Source organism: Vicugna pacos, chromosome 18, assembly GCF_048564905.1.
Source record: "Vicugna pacos chromosome 18, VicPac4, whole genome shotgun sequence".
NCBI classification, from domain to species: domain Eukaryota; kingdom Metazoa; phylum Chordata; class Mammalia; order Artiodactyla; family Camelidae; genus Vicugna; species Vicugna pacos.
This window is the reverse complement of record NC_133004.1, coordinates 9338176-9358686: the sequence shown is the minus strand read 5'-3', so window position 1 is coordinate 9358686 and position 20511 is coordinate 9338176.

Genomic DNA, 20511 nt, shown 5'->3' with positions numbered 1-20511 from the left:
ATGTGGAGAGACGTTCGTTCATCCAGCACAAAGGGAACGGGTTGCAGGAGAAACACTTACTCTGGGTTCTCAGACTGTTTCCTAGTGCCGGTTTGAAGTGCCTGCCGTTTTCACTGTAAAACCGGGTTGGGGCTTGTACCTCCCTATATATATGTATGGAGTGGAGTTTGCAACTGAAAAGAAACTTTGTGTTCCCTTCAAGCTAGGTGAAGGACGGCTTTCACACACACATATCTCTGAGAACTGAGCATGTGGAGAGACGTTCGTTCATCCAGCACAAAGGGAACGTGTTGCAGGAGAAACACTTACTCTGGGTTCTCAGTCTGTTTCCTAGTGCCGGTTTGAAGTGCCTGCCGTTTTCACTGTAAAACCGAGTTGGGGCTTGTACCTCCCCATATATATGTATGGAGTGGAGTTTGCAACTGAAAAGAAACTTTGTGTTCCCTTCAAGCTAGATGAAGGACGGCTTTCACACACACTTATCTCTGAGAACTGAGCATGTGGAGAGACGTTCGTTCATCCAGCACAAAGGGAACGGGTTGCAGGAGAAACACTTACTCTGGGTTCTCAGTCTGTTTCCTAGTGCTGGTTTGAAGTGCCTGCCGTTTTCACTGTAAAACCGAGTTGGGGCTTGTACCTCCCCATATATATGTATGGAGTGGAGTTTGCAACTGAAAAGAAACTTTGTGTTCCCTTCAAGCTAGGTGAAGGACGGCTTTCACACACACTTATCTCTGAGAACTGAGCATGTGGAGAGACGTTCGTTCATCCAGCACAAAGGGAACGGGTTGCAGGAGAAACACTTACTCTGGGTTCTCAGTCTGTTTCCTAGTGCCGGTTTGAAGTGCCTGCCGTTTTCACTGTAAAACCGAGTTGGGGCTTGTACCTCCCCATATATATGTATGGAGTGGAGTTTGCAACTGAAAAGAAACTTTGTGTTCCCTTCAAGCTAGGTGAAGGACGGCTTTCACACACACTTCTCTCTGAGAACTGAGCATGTGGAGAGACGTTCGTTCATCAAGCACAAAGGGAACGGGTTGCAGGAGAAACACTTACTCTGGGTTCTCAGTCTGTTTCCTAGTGCCGGTTGGAAGTGCCTGCCGTTTTCACTGTAAAACCGAGTTGGGGCTTGTACCTCCCCATATATATGTATGGAGTGGAGTTTGCAACTGAAAAGAAACTTTGTGTTCCCTTCAAGCTAGGTGAAGGACGGCTTTCACACACACTTCTCTCTGAGAACTGAGCATGTGGATAGACGTTCGTTCATCAAGCACAAAGGGAACGGGTTGCAGGAGAAACACTTACTCTGGGTTATCAGTCTGTTTCCTAGTGCCGGTTTGAAGTGCCTGCCGTTTTCACTGTAAAACCGAGTTGGGGCTTGTACCTCCCCATATATATGTATGGAGTGGAGTTGGCAACTGAAAAGAAACTTTGTGTTCCCTTCAAGCTAGGTGAAGGACGGCTTTCACACACACTTATCTCTGAGAACTGAGCATGTGGAGAGACGTTCGTTCATCCAGCACAAAGGGAACGGGTTGCAGGAGAAACACTTACTCTGGGTTCTCAGTCTGTTTCCTAGTGCCGGTTTAAAGTGCCTGCCGTTTTCACTGTAAAACCGAGTTGGGGCTTGTACCTCCCCATATATATGTATGGAGTGGAGTTTGCAACTGAAAAGAAACTTTGTGTTCTCTTCAAGCTAGGTGAAGGACGGCTTTGACACACACTTATCTCTGAGAACTGAGCATGTGGAGAGACGTTCGTTCATCCAGCACAAAGGGAACGGGTTGCAGGAGAAACACTTACTCTGGGTTCTCAGACTGTTTCCTAGTGCCGGTTTGAAGTGCCCGCCGTTTTCACTGTAAAACCGAGTTGGGGCTTGTAACTCCCCATATATATGTATGGAGTGGAGTTGGCAACTGAAAAGAAACTTTGTGTTCCCTTCAAGCTAGGTGAAGGACGGCTTTCACACACACTTATCTCTGAGAACTGAGCATGTGGAGAGACGTTCGTTCATCCAGCACAAAGGGAACGGGTTGCAGGAGAAACACTTACTCTGGGTTCTCAGTCTGTTTCCTAGTGCCGGTTTGAAGTGCCTGCCGTTTTCACTGTAAAACCGAGTTGGGGCTTGTACCTCCCCATATATATGTATGGAGTGGAGTTTGCAACTGAAAAGAAACTTTGTGTTCTCTTCAAGCTAGGTGAAGGACGGCTTTGACACACACTTATCTTTGAGAACTGAGCATGTGGAGAGACGTTCGTTCATCCAGCACAAAGGGAACGGGTTGCAGAAGAAACACTTACTCTGGGTTCTAAGACTGTTTCCTAGTGCCGGTTTGAAGTGCCTGCCGTTTTCACTGTAAAACCGAGTTGGGGCTTGTACCTCCCCATATATATGTATGGAGTGGAGTTTGCAACTGAAAAGAAACTTTGTGTTCCCTTCAAGCTAGGTGAAGGACGGCTTTCACACACACTTATCTCTGAGAACTGAGCATGTGGAGAGACGTTCGTTCATCCAGCACAAAGGGAACGGTTTGCAGGAGAAACACTTACTCTGGGTTCTCAGTCTGTTTCCTAGTGCCGGTTTGAAGTGCCTGCCGTTTTCACTGTAAAACCGAGTTGGGGCTTGTACCTCCCCATATATATGTATGGAGTGGAGTTTGCAACTGAAAAGAAACTTTGTGTTCCCTTCAAGCTAGGTGAAGGACGGCTTTCACACACACTTATCTCTGAGAACTGAGCATGTGGAGAGACGTTCGTTCATCCAGCACAAAGGGAACGGGTTGCAGGAGAAACACTTACTCTGGGTTCTCAGTCTGTTTCCTAGTGCCGGTTTGAAGTGCCTGCCGTTTTCACTGTAAAACCGAGTTGGGGCTTGTACCTCCCCATATATATGTATGGAGTGGAGTTTGCACCTGAAAAGAAACTTTGTGTTCCCTTAAAGCTAGGTGAAGGACGGCTTTCACACACACTTCTCTCTGAGAACTGAGCATGTGGAGAGACGTTCGTTCATTCAGCACAAAGGGAACGGGTTGCAGGAGAAACACTTACTCTGGGTTCTCAGTCTGTTTCCTAGTGCCGGTTTGAAGTGCCCGCCGTTTTCACTGTAAAACCGAGTTGGGGCTTGTACCTCCCCATATATATGTATGGAGTGGAGTTTGCAACTGAAAAGAAACTTTGTGTTCCCTTCAAGCTAGGTGAAGGACGGCTTTCACACACACTTCTCTCTGAGAACTGAGCATGTGGAGAGACGTTCGTTCATCAAGCACAAAGGGAACGGGTTGCAGGAGAAACACTTACTCTGGGTTATCAGTCTGTTTCCTAGTGCCGGTTGGAAGTGCCTGCCGTTTTCACTGTAAAACCGAGTTGGGGCTTGTACCTCCCCATATATATGTATGGAGTGGAGTTGGCAACTGAAAAGAAACTTTGTGTTCCCTTCAAGCTAGGTGAAGGACGGCTTTCACACACACTTATCTCTGAGAACTGAGCATGTGGAGAGACGTTCGTTCATCCAGCACAAAGGGAACGGGTTGTAGGAGAAACACTTACTCTGGGTTCTCAGTCTGTTTCCTAGTGCCGGTTTAAAGTGCCTGCCGTTTTCACTGTAAAACCGAGTTGGGGCTTGTACCTCCCCATATATATGTATGGAGTGGAGTTTGCAACTGAAAAGAAACTTTGTGTTCTCTTCAAGCTAGGTGAAGGACGGCTTTGACACACACTTATCTCTGAGAACTGAGCATGTGGAGAGACGTTCGTTCATCCAGCACAAAGGGAACGGGTTGCAGGAGAAACACTTACTCTGGGTTCTCAGTCTGTTTCCTAGTGCCGGTTTGAAGTGCCTGCCGTTTTCACTGTAAAACCGAGTTGGGGCTTGTACATCCCCATATATATGTATGGAGTGGAGTTTGCAACTGAAAAGAAACTTTGTGTTCCCTTCAAGCTAGGTGAAGGACGGCTTTCACACACACTTCTCTCTGAGAACTGAGCATGTGGAGAGACGTTCGTTCATCAAGCACAAAGGGAACGGGTTGCAGGAGAAACACTTACTCTGGGTTCTCAGTCTGTTTCCTAGTGCCGGTTGGAAGTGCCTGCCGTTTTCACTGTAAAACCGAGTTGGGGCTTGTACCTCCCCATATATATGTATGGAGTGGAGTTTGCAACTGAAAAGAAACTTTGTGTTCCCTTCAAGCTAGGTGAAGGACGGCTTTCACACACACTTCTCTCTGAGAACTGAGCATGTGGATAGACGTTCGTTCATCAAGCACAAAGGGAACGGGTTGCAGGAGAAACACTTACTCTGGGTTATCAGTCTGTTTCCTAGTGCCGGTTTGAAGTGCCTGCCGTTTTCACTGTAAAACCGAGTTGGGGCTTGTACCTCCCCATATATATGTATGGAGTGGAGTTGGCAACTGAAAAGAAACTTTGTGTTCCCTTCAAGCTAGGTGAAGGACGGCTTTCACACACACTTATCTCTGAGAACTGAGCATGTGGAGAGACGTTCGTTCATCCAGCACAAAGGGAACGGGTTGTAGGAGAAACACTTACTCTGGGTTCTCAGTCTGTTTCCTAGTGCCGGTTTAAAGTGCCTGCCGTTTTCACTGTAAAACCGAGTTGGGGCTTGTACCTCCCCATATATATGTATGGAGTGGAGTTTGCAACTGAAAAGAAACTTTGTGTTCTCTTCAAGCTAGGTGAAGGACGGCTTTGACACACACTTATCTCTGAGAACTGAGCATGTGGAGAGACGTTCGTTCATCCAGCACAAAGGGAACGGGTTGCAGGAGAAACACTTACTCTGGGTTCTCAGTCTGTTTCCTAGTGCCGGTTTGAAGTGCCCGCCGTTTTCACTGTAAAACCGAGTTGGGGCTTGTAACTCCCCATATATATGTATGGAGTGGAGTTGGCAACTGAAAAGAAACTTTGTGTTCCCTTCAAGCTAGGTGAAGGACGGCTTTCACACACACTTATCTCTGAGAACTGAGCATGTGGAGAGACGTTCGTTCATCCAGCACAAAGGGAACGGGTTGCAGGAGAAACACTTACTCTGGGTTCTCAGTCTGTTTCCTAGTGCCGGTTTGAAGTGCCTGCCGTTTTCACTGTAAAACCGAGTTGGGGCTTGTACCTCCCCATATATATGTATGGAGTGGAGTTTGCAACTGAAAAGAAACTTTGTGTTCTCTTCAAGCTAGGTGAAGGACGGCTTTGACACACACTTATCTCTGAGAACTGAGCATGTGGAGAGACGTTCGTTCATCCAGCACAAAGGGAACGGGTTGCAGGAGAAACACTTACTCTGGGTTCTAAGACTGTTTCCTAGTGCCGGTTTGAAGTGCCTGCCGTTTTCACTGTAAAACCGAGTTCGGGCTTGTACCTCCCCATATATATGTATGGAGTGGAGTTTGCAACTGAAAAGAAACTTTGTGTTCCCTTCAAGCTAGGAGAAGGACGGCTTTCACACACACTTATCTTTGAGAACTGAGCATGTGGAGAGACGTTCGTTCATCCAGCACAAAGGGAACGGGTTGCAGGAGAAACACTTCCTCTGGGTTCTCAGTCTGTTTCCTAGTGCCGGTTTGAAGTGCCTGCCATTTTCACTGTAAAACCGAGTTGGGGCTTGTACCTCCCCATATATATGTATGGAGTGGAGTTTGCAACTGAAAAGAAACTTTGTGTTCCCTTCAAGCTAGGTGAAGGACGGCTTTCACACACACTTATCTCTGAGAACTGAGCATGTGGAGAGACGTTCGTTCATCCAGCACAAAGGGAACGGTTTGCAGGAGAAACACTTACTCTGGGTTCTCAGTCTGTTTCCTAGTGCCGGTTTGAAGTGCCTGCCGTTTTCACTGTAAAACCGAGTTGGGGCTTGTACCTCCCCATATATATGTATGGATTGGAGTTTGCAACTGAAAAGAAACTTTGTGTTCCCTTCAAGCTAGGTGAAGGACGGCTTTCACACACACTTATCTCTGAGAACTGAGCATGTGGAGAGACGTTCGTTCATCCAGCACAAAGGGAACGGGTTGCAGGAGAAACACTTACTCTGGGTTCTCAGTCTGTTTCCTAGTGCCGGTTTGAAGTGCCTGCCGTTTTCACTGTAAAACCGAGTTGGGGCTTGTACCTCCCCATATATATGTATGGAGTGGAGTTTGCACCTGAAAAGAAACTTTGTGTTCCCTTCAAGCTAGGTGAAGGACGGCTTTCACACACACTTCTCTCTGAGAACTGAGCATGTGGAGAGACGTTCGTTCATTCAGCACAAAGGGAACGGGTTGCAGGAGAAACACTTACTCTGGGTTCTCAGTCTGTTTCCTAGTGCCGGTTTGAAGTGCCCGCCGTTTTCACTGTAAAACCGAGTTGGGGCTTGTACATCCCCATATATATGTATGGAGTGGAGTTTGCAACTGAAAAGAAACTTTGTGTTCCCTTCAAGCTAGGTGAAGGACGGCTTTCACACACACTTATCTCTGAGAACTGAGCATGTGGAGAGACGTTCGTTCATCCAGCACAAAGGGAACAGGTTGCAGGAGAAACACTTACTCTGGGTTCTCAGTCTGTTTCCTAGTGCCGGTTTGAAGTGCCTGCCGTTTTCACTGTAAAACCGAGTTGGGGCTTGTACCTTCCCATATATATGTATGGAGTGGAGTTTGCAACTGAAAAGAAACTTTGTGTTCCCTTCAAGATAGGTGAAGTTCGGCTTTCACACACACTTCTCTCTGAGAAATGAGCATGTGGAGAGACGTTCGTTCATCCAGCACAAAGGGAACGGGTTGCAGGAGAAACACTTACTCTGGGTTCTCAGTCTGTTTCCTAGTGCCGTTTTGAAGTGCCTGCCGTTTTCACTGTAAAACCGAGTTGGGGCTTGTACCTCCCCATATATATGTATGGAGTGGAGTTTGCAACTGAAAAGAAACTTTGTGTTCCCTTCAAGCAAGGTGAAGGACGGCTTTCACACACACTTATCTCTGAGAACTGAGCATGTGGAGAGACGTTCGTTCATCCAGCACAAAGGGAACGGGTTGCAGGAGAAACACTTACTCTGGGTTCTCAGTCTGTTTCCTAGTGCCGGTTTGAAGTGCCTGCCGTTTTCACTGTAAAACCGAGTTGGGGCTTGTACCTCCCCATATATATGTATGGAATGGAGTTTGCAACTGAAAAGAAATTTGTGTTCTCTTCAAGCTAGGTGAAGGACGGCTTTGACACACACTTATCTCTGAGAACTGAGCATGTGGAGAGACGTTCGTTCATCCAGCACAAAGGGAACGGGTTGCAGGAGAAACACTTACTCTGGGTTCTCAGACTGTTTCCTAGTGCCGGTTTGAAGTGCCTGCCGTTTTCACTGTAAAACCGGGTTGGGGCTTGTACCTCCCTATATATATGTATGGAGTGGAGTTTGCAACTGAAAAGAAACTTTGTGTTCCCTTCAAGCTAGGTGAAGGACGGCTTTCACACACACATATCTCTGAGAACTGAGCATGTGGAGAGACGTTCGTTCATCCAGCACAAAGGGAACGGGTTGCAGGAGAAACACTTCCTCTGGGTTCTCAGTCTGTTTCCTAGTGCTGGTGTGAAGTGCCTGCCGTTTTCACTGTAAAACCGAGTTGGGGCTTGTACCTCCCCATATATATGTATGGAGTAGAGTTGGCAACTGAAAAGAAACTTTGTGTTCCCTTCAAGCTAGGTGAAGGACGGCTTTCACACACACTTATCTCTGAGAACTGAGCATGTGGAGAGACGTTCGTTCATCCAGCACAAAGGGAACGGGTTGCAGGAGAAACACTTACTCTGGGTTCTCAGTCTGTTTCCTAGTGCCGGTTTGAAGTGCCTGCCGTTTTCACTGTAAAACCGAGTTGGGGCTTGTACCTCCCCATATATATGTATGGAGTGGAGTTTGCAACTGAAAAGAAACTTTGTGTTCCCTTCAAGCTAGGTGAAGGACGGCTTTCACACACACTTATCTCTGAGAACTGAGCATGTGGAGAGACGTTCGTTCATCCAGCACAAAGGGAACGGGTTGCAGGAGAAACACTAACTCTGGGTTCTCAGTCTGTTTCCTAGTGCCGGTTTGAAGTGCCTGCCGTTTTCACTGTAAAACCAAGTTGGGGCTTGTACCTCCCCATATATATGTATGGAGTGGAGTTTGCAACTGAAAAGAAACTTTGTGTTCCCTTCAAGCTAGGTGAAGGACGGCTTTCACACACACTTATCTCTGAGAACTGAGCATGTGGAGAGACGTTCTTTCATCCAGCTCAAAGGGAACGGGTTGCAGGAGAAACACTTACTCTGGGTTCTCAGTCTGTTTCCTAGTGCCGGTTGGAAGTACCTGCCGTTTCACTGTAAAACCGAGTTGGGGCTTGTACCTCCCCATTTATATGTATGGAGTGGAGTTTGCAACTGAAAAGAAACTTTGTGTTCCCTTCAAGCTAGGTGAAGGACGGCTTTCACACACACTTCTCTCTGAGAACTGAGCATGTGGAGAGACATTCGTTCATCCAGCACAAAGGGAACGGGTTGCAGGAGAAACACTTACTCTGGGTTCTCAGTCTGTATCCTAGTGCCGGTTTGAAGTGCCTGCCGTTTTCACTGTAAAACCGAGTTGGGGCTGGTACATCCCCATATATATGTATGGAGTGGAGTTTGCAACTGAAAAGAAACTTTGTGTTCCCTTCAAGCTAGGAGAAGGACGGCTTTCACACACACTTATCTTTGAGAACTGAGCATGTGGAGAGACGTTCGTTCATCCAGCACAAAGGGAACGGGTTGCAGGAGAAACAATTCCTCTGGGTTCTCAGTCTGTTTCCTAGTGCCGGTTTGAAGTGCCTGCCATTTTCACTGTAAAACCGAGTTGGGGCTTGTACCTCCCCATATATATGTATGGAGTGGAGTTTGCAACTGAAAAGAAACTTTGTGTTCCCTTCAAGCTAGGTGAAGGACGGCTTTCACACACACTTCTCTCTGAGAACTGAGCATGTGGAGAGACGTTCGTTCATCCAGCACAAAGGGAACGGGTTGCAGGAGAAACACTTACTCTGGGTTCTCAGTCTGTTTCCTAGTGCCGGTTTGAAGTGCCTGCCGTTTTCACTGTAAAACCGAGTTGGGGCTTGTACCTCCCCATATATATGTATGGAGTGGAGTTTGCAACTGAAAAGAAACTTTTTGTTCCCTTCAAGCTAGGTGAAGGACGGCTTTCACACACACTTATCTCTGAGAACTGAGCATGTGGAGAGACGTTCGTTCATCCAGCACAAAGGGAACGGGTTGCAGGAGAAACACTTACTCTGGGTTCTCAGTCTGTTTCCTAGTGCCGGTTGGAAGTGCCTGCCGTTTTCACTGTAAAACCGAGTTGGGGCTTGTACCTCCCCATATATATTTATGGAGTGGAGTTTGCAACTGAAAAGAAACTTTGTGTTCCCTTCAAGCTAGGTGAAGGACGGCTTTCACACACACTTATCTCTGAGAACTGAGCATGTGGAGAGACGTTCGTTCATCCAGCACAAAGGGAACGGGTTGCAGGAGAAACACTTACTCTGGGTTCTCAGTCTGTTTCCTAGTGCCGGTTTGAAGTGCCTGCCGTTTTCACTGTAAAACCGAGTTGGGGCTTGTACCTCCCCATATATATGTATGGATTGGAGTTTGCAACTGAAAAGAAACTTTGTGTTCCCTTCAAGATAGGTGAAGGACGGCTTTCACACACACTTCTCTCTGAGAACTGAGCATGTGGAGAGACGTTCGTTCATCCAGCACAAAGGGAACGGGTTGCAGGAGAAACACTTACTCTGGGTTCTCTGTCTGTTTCCTAGTGCCGGTTTGAAGTGCCTGCCGTTTTCACTGTAAAACCGAGTTGGGGCTTGTACCTCCCCATATATATGTATGGAGTGGAGTTTGCAACTGAAAAGAAACTTTGTGTTCCCTTCAAGCTAGGAGAAGGACGGCTTTCACACACACTTATCTTTGAGAACTGAGCATGTGGAGAGACGTTCGTTCATCCAGCACAAAGGGAACGGGTTGCAGGAGAAACACTTACTCTGGGTTCTCAGTCTGTTTCCTAGTGCCGGTTTGAAGTGCCTGCCATTTTCACTGTAAAACCGAGTTGGGGCTTGTACCTCCCCATATATATGTATGGAGTGGAGTTGGCAACTGAAAAGAAACTTTGTGTTCCCTTCAAGCTAGGTGAAGGACGGCTTTCACACACACTTCTCTCTGAGAACTGAGCATGTGGAGAGACGTTCGTTCATCCAGCACAAAGGGAACGGGTTGCAGGAGAAAGACTTCCTCTGGGTTCTCAGTCTGTTTCCTAGTGCCGGTTTGAAGTGCCTGCCGTTTTCACTGTAAAACCGAGTTGGGGCTTGTACCTCCCCATATATATGTATGGAGTGGAGTTTGCAACTGAAAAGAAACTTTGTGTTCCCTTCAAGCTAGGTGAAGGACTTCTTTCGCACACACTTATCTCTGAGAACTGAGCATGTGGAGAGACGTTCTTTCATCCAGCTCAAAGGGAATGGGTTGCAGGAGAAACACTTACTCTGTGTTCTCAGTCTGTTTCCTAGTGCCGGTTGGAAGTGCCTGCCGTTTTCACTGTAAAACCGAGTTGGGGCTTGTACCTCCCCATATATATGTATGGAGTGGAGTTTGCAACTGAAAAGAAACTTTGTGTTCCCTTCAAGCTAGGTGAAGGACTTCTTTCACACACACTTATCTCTGAGAACTGAGCATGTGGAGAGACGTTCGTTCATCCAGCACAAAGGGAACGGTTTGCAGGAGAAACACTTACTCTGTGTTCTCAGTCTGTTTCCTAGTGCCGGTTTGAAGTGCCTGCCATTTTCACTGTAAAACCGAGTTGGGGCTTGTACCTCCCAATATATATGTATGGAGTGGAGTTTGCAACTGAAAAGAAACTTTGTGTTCCCTTCAAGCTAGGTGAAGGACGGCTTTCACACACACTTATTTCTGAGAACTGAGCATGTGGAGAGACGTTCGTTCATCCAGCACAAAGGGAACGGGTTGCAGGAGAAAGACTTCCTCTGGTTTCTCAGTCTGTTTCCTAGTGCCGGTTGGAAGTGCCTGCCGTTTTCACTGTAAAACCGAGTTGGAGCTTGTACCTCCCCATATATATGTATGGAGTGGAGTTTGCAACTGAAAAGAAAATTTGTGTTCCCTTCAAGCTAGGTGAAGGACTTCTTTCACACACACTTATCTCTGAGAACTGAGCATGTGGAGAGACGTTCGTTCATCTTGCACAAAGGGAACGGATTGCAGGAGAAACACTTACTCTGTGTTCTCAGTCTGTTTCCTAGTGCCGGTTTGAAGTGCCTGCCGTTTTCACTGTAAAACCGAGTTGGGGCTTGTACCTCCCCATATATATGTATGGAGTGGAGTTTGCAACTGAAAAGAAACTTTGTGTTCCCTTCAAGCTAGGTGAAGGACGGCTTTCACACACACTTATCTCTGAGAACTGAGCATGTGGAGAGACGTTCGTTCATCCAGCACAAAGGGAACGGGTTGCAGGAGAAAGACTTCCTCTGGGTTCTCAGTCTGTTTCCTAGTGCCGGTTTGAAGTGCCTGCCGTTTTCACTGTAAAACCGAGTTGGGGCTTGTACCTCCCCATATATATGTATGGAGTGGAGTTTGCAACTGAAAAGAAACTTTGTGTTCCCTTCAAGATAGGTGAAGGACGGCTTTCACACACACTTCTCTCTGAGAACTGAGCATGTGGAGAGACGTTCGTTCATCCAGCACAAAGGGAACGGTTTGCAGGAGAAACCTTTACTCTGGGTTCTCAGTCTGTTTCCTAGTGCCGGTTTGAAGTGCCTGCCGTTTTCACTGTAAAACCGAGTTGGGGCTTGTACCTCCCCATATATATGTATGGAGTGGAGTTTGCAACTGAAAAGAAACTTTGTGTTCCCTTCAAGCTAGGTGAAGGACGGCTTTCACACACACTTCTCTCTGAGAACTGAGCATGTGGAGAGACGTTCGTTCATCCAGCACAAAGGGAACGGGTTGCAGGAGAAACACTTACTCTGGGTTCTCATTCTGTTTCCTAGTGCCGGTTTGAAGTGCCTGCCGTTTTCACTGTAAAACCGAGTTGGGGCTTGTACCTCCCCATATATATGTATGGAGTGGAGTTTGCAACTGAAAAGAAACTTTGTGTTCCCTTCAAGCTAGGTGAAGGACGGCTTTCACACACACTTATCTCTGAGAACTGAGCATGTGGAGAGACGTTCGTTCATCCAGCACAAAGGGAACAGGTTGCAGGAGAAACACTTACTCTGGGTTCTCAGTCTGTTTCCTAGTGCCGGTTTGAAGTGCCTGCCGTTTTCACTGTAAAACCGAGTTGGGGCTTGTACCTCCCCATATATATGTATGGAGTGGAGTTTGCAACTGAAAAGAAACTTTGTGTTCCCTTCAAGCTAGGTGAAGGACGGCTTTCACACACACTTATCCCTGAGAACTGAGCATGTGGAGAGACGTTCGTTCATCCAGCACAAAGGGAACGGTTTGCAGGAGAAACCTTTACTCTGGGTTCTCAGTCTGTTTCCTAGTGCCGGTTTGAAGTGCCTGCCGTTTTCACTGTAAAACCGAGTTGGGGCTTGTACCTCCCCATATATATGTATGGAGTGGAGTTTGCAACTGAAAAGAAACTTTGTGTTCCCTTCAAGCTAGGTGAAGGACTTCTTTCACACACACTTATCTCTGAGAACTGAGCATGTGGAGAGACGTTCGTTCATCCAGCACAAAGGGAACGGTTTGCAGGAGAAACACTTACTCTGTGTTCTCAGTCTGTTTCCTAGTGCCGGTTTGAAGTGCCTGCCGTTTTAACTGTAAAACCGAGTTGGGGCTTGTACCTCCCAATATATATGTATGGAGTGGAGTTTGCAACTGAAAAGAAACTTTGTGTTCCCTTCAAGCTAGGTGAAGGACGGCTTTCACACACACTTATCTCTGAGAACTGAGCATGTGGAGAGACGTTCGTTCATCCATCACAAAGGGAACGGGTTGCAGGAGAAAGACTTCCTCTGGTTTCTCAGTCTGTTTCCTAGTGCCGGTTGGAAGTGCCTGCCGTTTTCACTGTAAAACCGAGTTGGGGCTTGTACCTCCCCATATATATGTATGGAGTGGAGTTTGCAACTGAAAAGAAACTTTGTGTTCCCTTCAATCTAGGTGAAGGACTTCTTTCACACACACTTATCTCTGAGAACTGAGCATGTGGAGAGACGTTCGTTCATCCAGCACAAAGGGAACGGTTTGCAGGAGAAACACTTACTCTGTGTTCTCAGTCTGTTTCCTAGTGCCGGTTTGAAGTGCCTGCCGTTTTCACTGTAAAACCGAGTTGGGGCTTGTACCTCCCCATATATATGTATGGAGTGGAGTTTGCAACTGAAAAGAAACTTTGTGTTCCCTTCAAGCTAGGTGAAGGACGGCTTTCACACACACTTATCTCTGAGAACTGAGCATGTGGAGAGACGTTCGTTCATCCAGCACAAAGGGAACGGGTTGCAGGAGAAAGACTTCCTCTGGGTTCTCAGTCTGTTTCCTAGTGCCGGTTTGAAGTGCCTGCCGTTTTCACTGTAAAACCGAGTTGGGGCTTGTACCTCCCCATATATATGTATGGAGTGGAGTTTGCAACTGAAAAGAAACTTTGTGTTCCCTTCAAGATAGGTGAAGGACGGCTTTCACACACACTTCTCTCTGAGAACTGAGCATGTGGAGAGACGTTCGTTCATCCAGCACAAAGGGAACGGTTTGCAGGAGAAACCTTTACTCTGGGTTCTCAGTCTGTTTCCTAGTGCCGGTTTGAAGTGCCTGCCGTTTTCACTGTAAAACCGTGTTGGGGCTTGTACCTCCCCATATATATGTATGGAGTGGAGTTTGCAACTGAAAAGAAACTTTGTGTTCCCTTCAAGCTAGGTGAAGGACGGCTTTCACACACACTTCTCTCTGAGAACTGAGCATGTGGAGAGACGTTCGTTCATCCAGCACAAAGGGAACGGGTTGCAGGAGAAACACTTCCTCTGGGTTCTCATTCTGTTTCCTAGTGCCGGTTTGAAGTGCCTGCCGTTTTCACTGTAAAACCGAGTTGGGGCTTGTACCTCCCCATATATATGTATGGAGTGGAGTTTGCAACTGAAAAGAAACTTTGTGTTCCCTTCAAGCTAGGTGAAGGACGGCTTTCACACACACTTATCTCTGAGAACTGAGCATGTGGAGAGACGTTCGTTCATCCAGCACAAATGGAACGGGTTGCAGGTGAAACAGTTACTCTGGGTTCTCAGTCTGTTTCCTAGTGCCGGTTTGAAGTGCCTGCCGTTTTCACTGTAAAACCGAGTTGGGGCTTGTACCTCCCCATATATATGTATGGAGTGGAGTTTGCAACTGAAAAGAAACTTTGTGTTCCCTTCTAGCTAGGTGAAGGACGGCTTTCACACACACTTATCCCTGAGAACTGAGCATGTGGAGAGACGTTCGTTCATCCAGCACAAAGGGAACGGGTTGCAGGAGAAACACTTACTCTGGGTTCTCAGTCTGTTTCCTAGTGCCGGTTTGAAGTGCCTGCCGTTTTCACTGTAAAACCGAGTTGGGGCTTGTACCTCCCCATATATAAGTATGGAGTGGAGTTTGCAACTGAAAAGAAACTTTGTGTTCCCTTCAAGATAGGTGAAGGACGGCTTTCACACACACTTCTCTCTGAGAACTGAGCATGTGGAGAGACGTTCGTTCATCCAGCACAAAGGGAACGGGTTGCAGGAGAAACACTTACTCTGGGTTCTCAGTCTGTTTCCTAGTGCCGGTTTGAAGTGCCTGCCGTTTTCACTGTAAAACCGAGTTGGGGCTTGTACCTCCCCATATATATGTATGGAGTGGAGTTTGCAACTGAAAAGAAACTTTGTGTTCCCTTCAAGCTAGGTGAAGGACGGCTTTCACACACACTTCTCTCTGAGAACTGAGCATGTGGAGAGACGTTTGTTCATCCAGCAAAAAGGGAACGGGTTGCAGGAGAAACACTTACTCTGGGTTCTCATTCTGTTTCCTAGTGCCGATTTGAAGTGCCTGCCGTTTTCACTGTAAAACCGAGTTGGGGCTTGTACCTCCCCATATATATGTATGGAGTGGAGTTTGCAACTGAAAAGAAACTTTGTGTTCCCTTCAAGCTAGGTGAAGGACGGCTTTCACACACACTTATCTCTGAGAACTGAGCATGTGGAGAGACGTTCGTTCATCCAGCACAAAGGGAACGGGTTGCAGGAGAAACACTTACTCTGGGTTCTCAGTCTGTTTCCTAGTGCCGGTTTGAAGTGCCTGCCGTTTTCACTGTAAAACCGAGTTGGGGCTTGTACCTCCCCATATATATGTATGGAGTGGAGTTTGCAACTGAAAAGAAACTTTGTGTTCCCTTCAAGCTAGGTGAAGGACGGCTTTCACACACACTTATCCCTGAGAACTGAGCATGTGGAGAGACGTTCGTTCATCCAGCACAAAGGGAACGGGTTGCAGGAGAAACACTTACTCTGGGTTCTCAGTCTGCTTCCTAGTGCCGGTTTGAAGTGCCTGCCGTTTTCACTGTAAAACCGAGTTGGGGCTTGTACCTCCCCATATATATGTATGGAGTGGAGTTGGCAACTGAAAAGAAACTTTGTGTTCCCTTCAACCTAGGTGAAGGACGGCTTTCACACACACTTATCTCTGAGAACTGAGCATGTGGAGAGACGTTCGTTCATCCAGCACAAAGGGAACGGGTTGCAGGAGAAACACTTACTCTGGGTTCTCAGTCTGTTTCCTAGTGCCGGTTTGAAGTGCCTGCCGTTTTCACTGTAAAACCGAGTTGGGGCTTGTACCTCCCCATAATTATGTATGGAGTGGAGTTTGCAACTGAAAAGAAACTTTGTGTTCCCTTCAAGCTAGGTGAAGGACGGCTTTCACACACACTTCTCTCTGAGAACTGAGCATGTGGAGAGACGTTCGTTCATCCAGCACAAAGGGAACGGGTTGCAGGAGAAACACTTACTCTGGGTTCTCAGTCTGTTTCCTAGTGCCGGTTTGAAGTGCCTGCCGTTTTCACTGTAAAACCGAGTTGGGGCTTGTACCTCCCCATATATATGTATGGAGTGGAGTTTGCAACTGAAAAGAAACTTTGTGTTCCCTTCAAGCTAGGAGAAGGACGGCTTTCACACACACTTATCTTTGAGAACTGAGCATGTGGAGAGACGTTCTTTCATCCAGCAGAAAGGGAACGGGTTGCAGGACAAACACTTCCTCTGGGTTCTCAGTCTGTTTCCTAGTGCCGGTTTGAAGTGCCTGCCATTTTCACTGTAAAACCGAGTTGGGGCTTGTACCTCCCCATATATATGTATGGAGTGGAGTTGGCAACTGAAAAGAAACTTTGTGTTCCCTTCAAGCTAGGTGAAGGACGGCTTTCACACACACTTATCTCTGAGAACTGAGCATGTGGAGAGACCTTCGTTCATCCAGCACAAAGGGAACGGGTTGCAGGAGAAACACTTACTCTGGGTTCTCAGTCTGTTTCCTAGTGCCGGTTTGAAGTGCCTGCCGTTTTCACTGTAAAACCGAGTTGTGGCTTGTACCTCCCCATATATATGTATGGATTGGGGTTTGCAACTGAAAAGAAACTTTGTGTTCCCTTCAAGCTATGTGAAGAACGGCTTTCACTCACACTTATCTCTGAGAACTGAGCATGTGGAGAGACGTTCGTTCATCCAGCACAAAGGGAACGGGTTGCAGGAGAAACACTTACTCAGGGTTCTCAGTCTGTTTCCTAGTGCCGGTTTGAAGTGCCTGCCGTTTTCACTGTAAAACCGAGTTGGGGCTTGTACCTCCCCATATATATGTATGGAGTGGAGTTTGCAACTGAAAAGAAACTTTGTGTTCCCTTCAAGCTAGGTGAAGGACTTCTTTCGCACACACTTATCTCTGAGAACTGAGCATGTGGAGAGACGTTCGTTCATCCAGCTCAAAGGGAACGGGTTGCAGGAGAAACACTTACTCTGGGTTCTCAGTCTGTTTCCTAGTGCCGGTTGGAAGTGCCTGCCGTTTTCACTGTAAAACCGAGTTGGGGCTTGTACCTCTCCATATATATGTATGGAGTGGAGTTTGCAACTGAAAAGAAACTTTGTGTTCCCTTCAAGCTATGTGAAGGACTTCTTTCACACACACTTATCTCTGAGAACTGAGCATGTGGAGAGACGTTCGTTCATCCAGCACAAAGGGAACGGGTTGCAGGAGAAACACTTACTCTGGGTTCTCAGTCTGTTTCCTAGTGCCGGTTGGAAGTGCCTGCCGTTTTCACTGTAAAACCGAGTTGGGGCTTGTACCTCCCCATATATATGTATGGAGTGGAGTTTGCAACTGAAAAGAAACTTTGTGTTCCCTTCAAGCTAGGTGAAGGACGGCTTTCACACACACTTATCTCTGAGAACTGAGCATGTGGAGAGACGTTCGTTCATCCAGCACAAAGGGAACGGGTTGCAGGAGAAACACTTACTCTGGGTTCTCAGTCTGTTTCCTAGTGCCGGTTTGAAGTGCCTGCCGTTTTCACTGTAAAACCGAGTTGGGGCTTGTACCTCCCCATATATATGTATGGAGTGGAGTTTGCAACTGAAAAGAAACTTTGTGTTCCCTTCAAGCTAGGTGAAGGACGGCTTTCACACACACTTCTCTCTGAGAACTGAGCATGTGGAGAGACGTTCGTTCATCCAGCACAAAGGGAACGGGTTGCAGGAGAAACACTTACTCTGGGTTCTCAGTCTGTTTCCTAGTGCCGGTTTGAAGTGCCTGCCGTTTTCACTGTAAAACTGAGTTGGGGCTTGTACCTCCCCATATATATGTATGGAGTGGAGTTTGCAACTGAAAAGAAACTTTGTGTTCCCTTCAGGCTAGGAGAAGGACGGCTTTCACACACACTTATCTTTGAGAACTGAGCATGTGGAGAGACGTTCGTTCATCCAGCACAAAGGGAACGGGTTGCAGGAGAAACACTTCCTCTGGGTTCTCAGTCTGTTTCCTAGTGCCGGTTTGAAGTGCCTGCCATTTTCACTGTAAAACCGAGTTGGGGCTTGTACCTCCCCATATATATGTATGGAGTGGAGTTTGCAACTGAAAAGAAACTTTGTGTTCCCTTCAAGCTAGGTGAAGTACGGCTTTCACACACACTTATCTCTGAGAACTGAGCATGTGGAGAGACGTTCGTTCATCCAGCAAAAAGGGAACGGGTTGCAGGAGAAACACTTACTCTGGGTTCTCAGTCTGTTTCCTAGTGCCGGTTTGAAGTGCCTGCCGTTTTCACTGTAAAACCGAGTTGTGGCTTGTACCTCCCCATATATATGTATGGATTGGAGTTTGCAACTGAGAAGAAACTTTGTGTTCCCTTCAATCTAGGTGAAGAACGGCTTTCACACACACTTATCTCTGAGAACTGAGCATGTGGAGAGACGTTCGTTCATCCAGCACAAAGGGAACGGGTTGCAGGAGAAACACTTACTCTGGGTTCTCAGTCTGTTTCCTAGTGCCGGTTTGAAGTGCCTGCCGTTTTCACTGTAAAACCGAGTTGGGGCTTGTACCTCCCCATATATATGTATGGAGTGGAGTTTGCAACTGAAAAGAAACTTTGTGTTCCCTTCAAGCTAGGTGAAGGACTTCTTTCGCACACACTTATCTCTGAGAACTGAGCATGTGGAGAGACGTTCTTTCATCCAGCTCAAAGGGAACGGGTTGCAGGAGAAACACTTACTCTGTGTTCTCAGTCTGTTTCCTAGTGCCGGTTGGAAGTGCCTGCCGTTTTCACTGTAAAACCGAGTTGGGGCTTGTACCTCCCCATATATATGTATGGAGTGGAGTTTGCAACTGAAAAGAAACTTTGTGTTCCCTTCAAGCTAGGTGAAGGACGGCTTTCACACACACTTATCTCTGAGAACTGAGCATGTGGAGAGACGTTCGTTCATCCAGCACAAAGGGAACGGGTTGCAGGAGAAACACTTACTCTGGGTTCTCAGTCTGTTTCCTAGTGCCGGTTGAAAGTGCCTGCCGTTTTCACTGTAAAACCTAGTTGGGGCTTGTACCTCCCCATATATAGGTATGGAGTGGAGTTTGCAACTGAAAAGAAACTTTGTGTTCCCTTCAAGCTAGGTGAAGGACGGCTTTCACACACACTTATCTCTGAGAATTGAGCATGTGGAGAGACATTTGTTCATCCAGCACAAAGGGAACGGGTTGCAGGTGAAACACTTACTCTGGGTTCTCAGTCTATTTCCTAGTGCCGGTTTGAAGTGCCTGCCGTTTTCACTGTAAAACCGAGTTGGGGCTTGTACCTCCCCATATATATGTATGGAGTGGAGTTTGCAACTGAAAAGAAACTTTGTGTTCCCTTCAAGCTAGGTGAAGGACGGCTTTCACACACACTTCTCTCTGAGAACTGAGCATGTGGAGAGACGTTCGTTCATCCAGCACAAAGGGAACGGGTTGCAGGTGAAACAGTTACTCTGGGTTCTCAGTCTGTTTCCTAGTGCCGGTTGGAAGTGCCTGCCGTTTTCACTGTAAAACCGAGTTGGGGCTTGTACCTCCCCATATATATGTATGGATTGGAGTTTGCAACTGAAAAGAAACTTTGTGTTCCCTTCAAGCTAGGTGAAGGACGGCTTTCACACACACTTATCTCTGAGAACTGAGCATGTGGAGAGACGTTCGTTCATCCAGCACAAAGGGAACGGGTTGCAGGAGAAACACTTACTCTGGGTTCTCAGTCTGTTTCCTAGTGCCGGTTTGAAGTGCCTGCCGTTTTCACTGTAAAACCGAGTTGGGGCTTGTACCTCCCCATATATATGTATGGAGTGGAGTTTGCAACTGAAAAGAAACTTTGTGTTCCCTTCAAGCTAGGTGAAGGACGGCTTTCACACACACTTATCTCTGAGAACTGAGCATGTGGAGAGACGTTCGTTCATCCAGCACAAATGGAACGGGTTGCAGGTGAAACAGTTACTCTGGGTTCTCAGTCTGTTTCCTAGTGCCGGTTTGAAGTGCCTGCCGTTTTCACTGTAAAACCGAGTTGGGGCTTGTACCTCCCCATATATATGTATGGAGTGGAGTTGGCAACTGAAAAGAAACTTTGTGTTCCCTTCAAGCTAGGTGAAGGACGGCTTTCACACACACTTATCTCTGAGAACTGAGCATGTGGAGAGACGTTCGTTCATCCAGCACAAAGGGAACGGGTTGCAGGAGAAACACTTACTCTGGGTTCTCAGTCTGTTTCCTAGTGCCGGTTTGAAGTGCCTGCCGTTTTCACTGTAAAACCGAGTTGGGGCTTGTACCTCCCCATATATATGTATGGAGTGGAGTTGGCAACTGAAAAGAAACTTCGTGTTCCCTTCAAGCTTGGTGAAGGACGGCTTTCACACACACTTATCTCTGAGAACTGAGCATGTGGAGAGACGTTCGTTCATCCAGCACAAATGGAACGGGTTGCAGGTGAAACAGTTACTCTGGGTTCTCAGTCTGTTTCCTAGTGCCGGTTTG